The sequence below is a fragment of the Pinus tabuliformis genome, chromosome 3_1, assembly GCF_031772625.1.
Source record: "Pinus tabuliformis cultivar Carrire ecotype Pingquan chromosome 3_1, CPIR1, whole genome shotgun sequence".
Classification (NCBI taxonomy): domain Eukaryota; kingdom Viridiplantae; phylum Streptophyta; class Pinopsida; order Pinales; family Pinaceae; genus Pinus; species Pinus tabuliformis.
Genome location: NC_142301.1, coordinates 180,468,256 through 180,476,783, shown reverse-complemented (window position 1 = coordinate 180,476,783; position 8,528 = coordinate 180,468,256).

The window sequence follows — 8,528 nt, the reverse complement described above, 5'->3', positions numbered from 1 at the left end:
GATATTACAGAGATTGGGGTTTTAGGTTGAGGCTTTCCCCAAGATATTCTTCTATGTTCATGTGTGATTGCTTTCTCATTCTCAGTTATATGTGTTCTTATTGATCTTGCTCATATTCGATTAAGCCTTTGGAAAGTTTGTTGTAGAAGTAGATCTTGTATTTTGCTTTAGTATATTGCATAATATGTTGATCTAGAGTGGGAAATTTCTATAGGGTCCAGTATGAAAATTTGATGAAACGACACCTTCATGTGTATTATTGACCATCCAGTCTAAAAATTTATGAAATGTGGTCCCTGGAAGAAAACAGGAGGTCATAGCCTTCTATAGGTGGGCGCCATCGTACTAGTAAATAGATTGGCTAGTACAAGAGCTAGGGGGTTGCAGCTCCCTTCCAGTAGAAGCTAGAAAACAAGAGAAGGTTGTAGCCTTCTACAGGTGGGTGTCTATGTACTGGTACGAGTTTAGACCAGTACAAGATTGTAAACATATTTTCTTATTATTAAAAGAAGATAGAGATGATAACAACAGGTGGTTATTCTCCCACAATGGGTTTCCACCTTAAATCTCGGTGTTCATCTGTGTTGCTTATGTGTGATTGTTTATTATGGTTTTACTGCACTGTTTAACAAGTTACTAATGCACTCATTGAAAATCAACACATGATAATCTGATTAAATAATAAATTATCTGGGTATACGTTGGTTTCTCTAATAACAATAGCGTGTAAACGCTAGTTCACTTCACAGAAGTAGCGTATATAAATCTATTTGGGAAATGAAAAATTATTGAACTGATAATATTGATTCACCCCCCCTCTTAGTGTTATTTCCAACAAATTTTGCTGGATGATATTGTATTGGTCTCATTGCACACTCTGTTGAACATTTTATTACAATCTAATAGAAGAATAATTTCAAAGGGTTTTTCCCCCTTGTGGGGTTTTTCCTTGGTCTTTTACCAAACCTAGTGTCTCTTGTTGATGTGTTGATTGTCTCCTATTTCATTTCATTTATTCTTCTATCTTCAATTATTGTTGATGATTGGAAAGATTAATTGTTATCGGAAATATTTATAATTGTATAATTGAATTGGGCTGAAGTAACTGAAACAACATAGAACAATTTGAAAGTTAACATCTTATTCTTTATTATTTTCTCTATTGTTATTTTTCTCTTAGTATTATGTTGTTATCACATTTTTTTTATATTAAATATTTATTCACAATTTTTTTCTCATGTTTTCTATTGTTAATAATTGGATTTTTTTCCTGGTTTTCTCTCATTTTCTTTATTTTCTCTATTGTTCTCATTCTCTGTTGCTAATTTTCCTTTATTATTCAAATTCTCCTTTGTTTTCTTTCATCCTTTATAGTGTATAATTCTTCATTATCTATTACAAACTATTAAATATTTCTTTAGCACTCTAGTGTAAACTATGGTTTTCTCTATTTTTATTATTCTCTATTAACTTTTCTAGCTATAGATTCTAGTTGTATTGTTATCTATTGTTTTCTCCTATTTTTCTTTATTGCATATTTTTATCATTCTATATTATAATTGATTGTTTTATTTTTATTGTTATGTACACATTATATAAACTATGATTTTGCCCAGTTAATATGTTTTACCCAATAGTTGTCCACAAATATGTTTTACCGTACATTCCCCACACTTTGTGAGATTCCTCTCAGCCCCACTTTGACCCTCATGGACCATGGGAGTGAGGATAATCACCAATATAAAATAAAAATTAAATATGTTTGACCCCTACTCTCATGGTGAGATTGTCCCCACTACCACCTCCATGGGCCATGAGGGTGAGGATTGTGGGAAATATACGGTCAAACAATAAGTTTTACCCTATATTTCTTCACACTCCCACCAATATGTTTCACCCTATATTCCTTCCATCATCGTCCCTTGTTTATGGGGGTCGTTATGGTGGGAAATATGGAGTAAAATATATTTAATTTAAATATGTTTTACCGAATATTCTCCTCTACCCAAATAACAAATCCTGAACCACTCAAGCCAAATATTATGATATTTAAAATAAAGAGAATTTACATTAGCCATATTAATAATTTTATAGCAAAATTCATCTTTAAATTTTTCTTTGTTAAGGTTTTAAAAATGAAATTTTCCAAAATGTTTGGCATTTTGTACCAGCTAAATTAAAAGAAACCATTTTTAAAACCACATTTTAAGAAATAATAAATCCTCATGTTTTGAAAAAACCTAGGAAATTAAAAACCTATCAATTTGTTGCAATTTGGTTTGGAAATATGATTGAAATCCAATCTACTGAGTAGCAATGCTCTCCAAAGAGATGATGAAAAATGTTTTAAAAACTATAATTTACATCAAACATATGTTGAAGCTTCTCCAAAGTGATTATAAAAATATAGAGTTTAAAACACGTGGATGGTCTATCTGAAGATTAATGAAGATTAATGTTTCTCAGCTAAGGTTGTAATACTAGTCCAATATTAAACTTTCAATGTTTTTCAATACATGTTTTGATTAAATTATTTCAAGGGTAATGTGAAATTGAAAATGAAATCTATCTCCATACAGCTTTAATGAATCATATTTAAATTAAATGAGTTCATTATAGTTATAATAAAATATCAGGGAAGGTCAATATTTAATAGACTTGGGATTACTACTCAGGGCTGAATTCCAATCCATCACTCAAAAAAATATTAATTCACTAATGTAGATCTTCAAGCATAAAACAACACTACTTAACTGCATAAATTTTGTGTTAGCTATAGTAGCAACCACTTAATTCAAGATTTACTAAACATTTAAAATTATGAACATATTTGTTAAGGTTACCATCACTAAAATGATAAAATCCATAGATGAACCCTAAATTAAGGATCTACAATTTCTAACAAGAAAATAAACCCTAATAAACAAATGATCTACAATTTCCACAAGAAAAATAACCCTACTAAACAAAGGATCTACAATTTCCAACAAGAAAATATGGCACCAAAAGACTCATCGGTACAATGATGTATAAATATTGTAACATTTCGAAATTCTTCCCAATATCATAAAAATATTAGGGTAATTTAAGTCCTACAAGATGGTGGTAGCCAAGAGTTTTGTTATGAATCTATAATTTTAGGGTTGAGTATTTAAAAAGTAAATATATTTAGATGTATTGGTTATATCATAAAATTCATATTGTAAGTTCCATTAACCTATAATACAAATGAAGATCATTTAGCAATAAAGAAGACAAAGTTGTTTTATAAGGGTCTAGACTTCAATAAAAACATGGGAGGTTGCTTCAATGAACTTAAAGATAACTCTAGCTACATGGTTGCCTCACAATAAAAATGAAACTCTACTCCAACAATTAGATATACATATTATAATACTAGAAGGTAGATATTTATATAATAATGACACTATAATTTCACAACTTTAGACCAAAACCCATAACTTTTCCAAACAAAAAGTATTACAATTCCTAAAAATGAAGCAAAAAAAATCAAGAGGGAAAGGGAGAGTATGCACAAGGAACTAAAATATAGAACAAATACACAACATATTAATATGAGCTACTTTTACCATTTCCTCATGAGTCTTGAATTTGAAATCCAAATTCCACTGCTTTGCAAAATATGACTATGACTAAGCACATGCAAACTCAGAAAATGGGAAGAAGACAACTAAATATACACTAATCATTTTTTTGTGGACATCTATTCCAAAAAATGAGGGAATTTTATCCAAATTAATACAAATACCATGAAGTTGGGGTGAATGAAAGAAAAAAGTTCCTTTCACGTCAAATGGAAAGGGCTAAATAGTTATCATAAATCCCCATTCCTAGAATTTGAGGCAATTGTAAATCCTAATTTCAGGGGCTAAATTTATTTTTCCCCTCTCTTGAAATAAGGTTAGGCTAATATCCATACCTAATATTCTTATAAAATAAATTTGGAGTGATTGATAACAGTGAACTATTACTCAAAAAGTTGGCCTAATCAAAATTCTAAACCCCATAATTTCAGCCATGGGAACATTTTTTCTCCTAAACTTTTCCATGGTTACAAGGTTGGATAAAAGGGGACGAGATGTGCGACCATGAAGTAGAGAAGAAATAGATCTATTGTGAGTCACCAAAATTTGATAGAGCATCACCATGCTTATTTCCAAAACAATCGATATGTGTGCGAATGATAGTGAGGGTGGAGGAGATATGTGAGGTGATTTTGTGGAGGTAGTGATCTAGATTCTAACTTGTAGAGATTTTGAATTTATGGGTACCATGTTGGAGTTTTTTGAGAGTGTTGATAGCTATTTGAGAATCTCCTTCCACCATGAGCCTAGTGAACCCTTGTTGAAATGTTTTTTGTAAGCCTATTCTCAATGCATTGAATTTTGTAGTATTGTTGGTGGAGAATCCCAAGGACTATGACCACAAAGAGGGGAATTCATTTGTCATCCCTAAATATTCCTCCATATAAAATAGGGCATGGGTTACCGATGAAAGCCATATCTTGGAGGTGGAGGAGACCATGAGGACTGGGATGAGGGGGAGAATTGATAGTAAGAGGATGATAAGGGCAGGGAAGAAGGATATAATATGGAGAGGGAGGAAAGAATAGGGGTCTTAGAGGGGGAAGGATCCCAATCCCTAGAAAATTAGGGGAAAGGATGCTAATTTATGGAATTCCTTACAACAATTTAGACCATACTTGATTGGATCAAAAGAGCAATTCTTGAAAATTCAGTTGTTTATTTCTTTCCATAGAGACCATAGGATGAACCCTGGAAAGAGGTTCCAGGCTTTGTTAAGAAAGTCACATTAAAAAGGAGATGGCTTCCATGCAGAGATAATATTCAAGAGAGTGAGTCCTTTCGTTTTTGTCTGCTTAAAGGACTAGCTTTATCCAAGTCTGTTGTGTTAAGACGCAATTGATAAACAAATGCTTTGTCATCTCTTAATATACTTTGTAGAGATAACATGAAGGATGATGCTTGACGATTTTATCCCATGTTAGCATTTTTTCTTGGCCAAAATCCACATGAAGTGTTCAATCATGGGCCACGTTTTTGAGCTCCATACATGATTCCAAATGGGGCCCTTAAGCACTTGGTTTGTGCCATTTGCCAAAGTGTATGCTTCCTACACTGTAAAGGAAACTACAAGTTTGTGTCCCCAACGTAGTTTTTCTTTGATCTCCACCATCCATTGGTACTATGTTTGTAAGATATGATGGTATAGATGCATACATACTTGGGGAGGGAGTTTTAAAGGCCAGTCCTCAAGTGTTTTCCATGTGCACCACAAATATTTATCTAATTCCAGTTTCTAGTATTACTTAACCTATGTTATCCATTTTCAATTATGATGGTCTTTGTTAGTGTCTAGGAGTCAACAGTGATCAAATGGTGTCTTTCATGTCTTAGGTGACGTTATAAGGTCAAATTTTTATGTCTCAATAGGTTTTCAAATAAAAATTTGGTCACGAGTTTAGCTTGTTTAGGTGTTTTCCTTCTTCCATCGTGATTAGGGTTTTAAAAAGTCATTTTTTTACTGCCATCATGGATGGTAATGAGTCATGAGTCATGGATATAATCATCATGTCAGTTATCATCGCATGTCAAAGGTCATTTCAAAGGTTTAATGGTCCAATTCATGGTTTCATGGTCCATTAGGTGTCATGATGGAGTCAAACCATCAAAAATCAAATAAAGGTCATGTCACACTTAGATCATCATGAATGGAAGAGGAAATTTTGTAAACAGGTTCTAAATTATGTTTTCAAGTGTTTTGTGGCATCAAAAAGTAATAATGCTCATAAAAGTATCAAAATAACAAGGTTTAGACATGCAAAGTCATTCTTGGAAAAGAACAGGTGGGTCCCATCCCTACTCAAAAGAGGTCAAATCAGCTCATAATAGGAAAATAAGATAAAGGAGAAATTCACTCATCCACCCTCCTAAACTCTTAATACACCATCTCCCACACTTTCCCTCATCAAATTCTTCATTTCATCACCTTTCCTCACAAACCCTAGTCCCTACTATGCATTTCTAGACTAGGACTGTATTTCCTTGTTTTGCATCCCTTCCCATCACTCAAATCCCAAAATGCCACTTCCCCTCACTCCATAACATCCATCCCTATCTCCCCACATTTTCCTAAGAGTTTAGAAACCCCTTAATCCCTTCATCTCCCTAAAATTCAAAAACTATCGAAATCCCTTGTTGTTCCCTACACCAAACCCTAATTTCCCCTCCCATTGAGCTAGGGTTTGCTATGCATTTTGAGACTATAGAGTAAAGGAGGCATAAGGGAGGTATGATAAGTAGGTATCAGCCAACTTCAGCACATGACTTCATGTGTTCACCATTTCTCAAGAAATCATTCCAAGAGACAAATCATTTGACACACATTGGGATAGTCTTACTTCAAAATTAGTTTCTGGAGTAAGGAAGATGAATTTGGAAAATGTGAAAACGTTTTTGTCAATCATCAAGGAAGGAATAAAAATCTCCTTAATTTTAGACACAGGTATTATTATTTGGGAGAAATACCAATAATATAGCTGCTATAGGAGAATTGTTGCACTTCTGGAGTAGTCTTGGGAGATTGAATGTTTAGGTGGTTTGGAGAAAGTTTTTGCAATGCTTGATGACTCCATTGTGTAGCATACATCATACTATTTACAAAAATACCACGTTCAGCCCAAAACTCCTAAGGAAAGGCCTCCAAACACCCTCTCAAATACCACGCTGCATTGTTTCGGATAGCACATTGTGTTTCTAAAATTTTTGAGCGACCAAATTAAAACTTGGATTTTGAACAAATGGGAATATATTTTTGAAAATGGGAGGAGGTTTTGGTTCAAAGAATAAAAAAAAACAAAAACTCTCTCAGTTTTGTAAAAAAATTATTTTGAAAAAGATATGGCTCCATCGTTCAGACCTATTGTTGGAGAAAACCCATAATTTTTGGCATTTTTTGGAAACAGTCACATGGTGGGGCACGCTGCGCTTTTGATGGGAGGCTCTAAATAACATTTTGTTTGCATATTTAGATTCCTCATTACTTCTACATCACTTCTAGCCTTTGGTAGTAGACCTTAAACAAGTTTTGGTGGGTGAAAATGGTTGTAAACTACTCAAAAAACACCTCTCTACCCTATTTTTGAAGAGCTCGTTGCGCTTTTGAGAGTACTTCTGGGAGAATGAAGTTTTGGAGGGCTAGAAGAAAGATTGTTCATCTCTTGAAGATTCCATCATGTATAAGACATCTAAATATTTCCAATGAGCTATAAAGATCCTAATTTAGACCTTGGAAGGCCTCCAAAAGTCAATTTTCCCAAATTTTTTGTGCTTTCTCATGGCACGCTGCACTTTTGCTTGAAGACACTTTTCCTCTGTTTTATCAGCTGCATTCAAATTATCATGATGTAATTACTTGTTGTTGATTTAATAATGATGTAATTAAGGGTAAATAGGCTTGTTACGTTGTTTTTATGTAAACTTAGGCCTCATTTATGAGGGCAGTTCAGTCAAACTTTAAATGGAGGATTTATTATAACCTCCCTAGACATTAGGGTTTTGTTGAACACCTCATGTAATCAGTTCCTAAACTGAAGGATTCGACCCTAAGAGAGGGGAAAATGGTTTTGGTCTATATGTATCTAGTTTTCAGTCATAGAACAGGTTGGACATCAGAGGTGGGAACACTTGTAGCTTGTATTTCAACTCTTTATTCAGGAAATCAAAGGCGCAGTTTCTGCTATTATCTAGGAATTCATGTAGAGTGAGTTTGTGATGATGTATTTTCTCTGTTATAGTTTTTTATGAATGATATACATCTCTCCTTTCCATATCTTATTTCTTCAATGATTTTCCTTAAATATCATAAGAATATCTTGTCTTTGAGGTTTCTGCGAGTTTCATTATTGCTTAGATTATCTTCTGGATCCATCGCATAAGGATTCTTTTTCATCGACGTTTTGAACCAGCAATGGTGGTTCATCTTCAAGATGTGAAAATATTTTCACATCCTGAAGATGAACCACCATTGCTGGTTCGAAACGTCGATGAAAAAGAATCCTTATGCGATGGATCCAAAAGATAATCTAAGCAGTCATAAGAATAATTATTTTCTTTAAAGCTCTGTTTTGATGGGAATATCATTTTGTGTGATTTTCCTTCTTAATTAATGAATTCATGGTGCACAGGCTCATTAAGACATTTTTACTCTTTTAAACCCTACACTACACTAACAAAACCCTAAAGCCATCACAAAATTATTGCTACCTTTCTCCTATATATATATATTTGTTGTTGTAACCCTTTGATACTTTGACCTAGCTACATGGTTTTCATCCCTAATCTAACATCACAACCCTAAAGACCCAAAACATACTTGAGCCTAGCATATCTATGCTAATATTCTTTTACATTCCAGTCAACCTTTGGCTGTGATTTCATAGAGAGATCCCTCTCTAGTTTGGTAGGGATAGATACCAAAATAAAAGC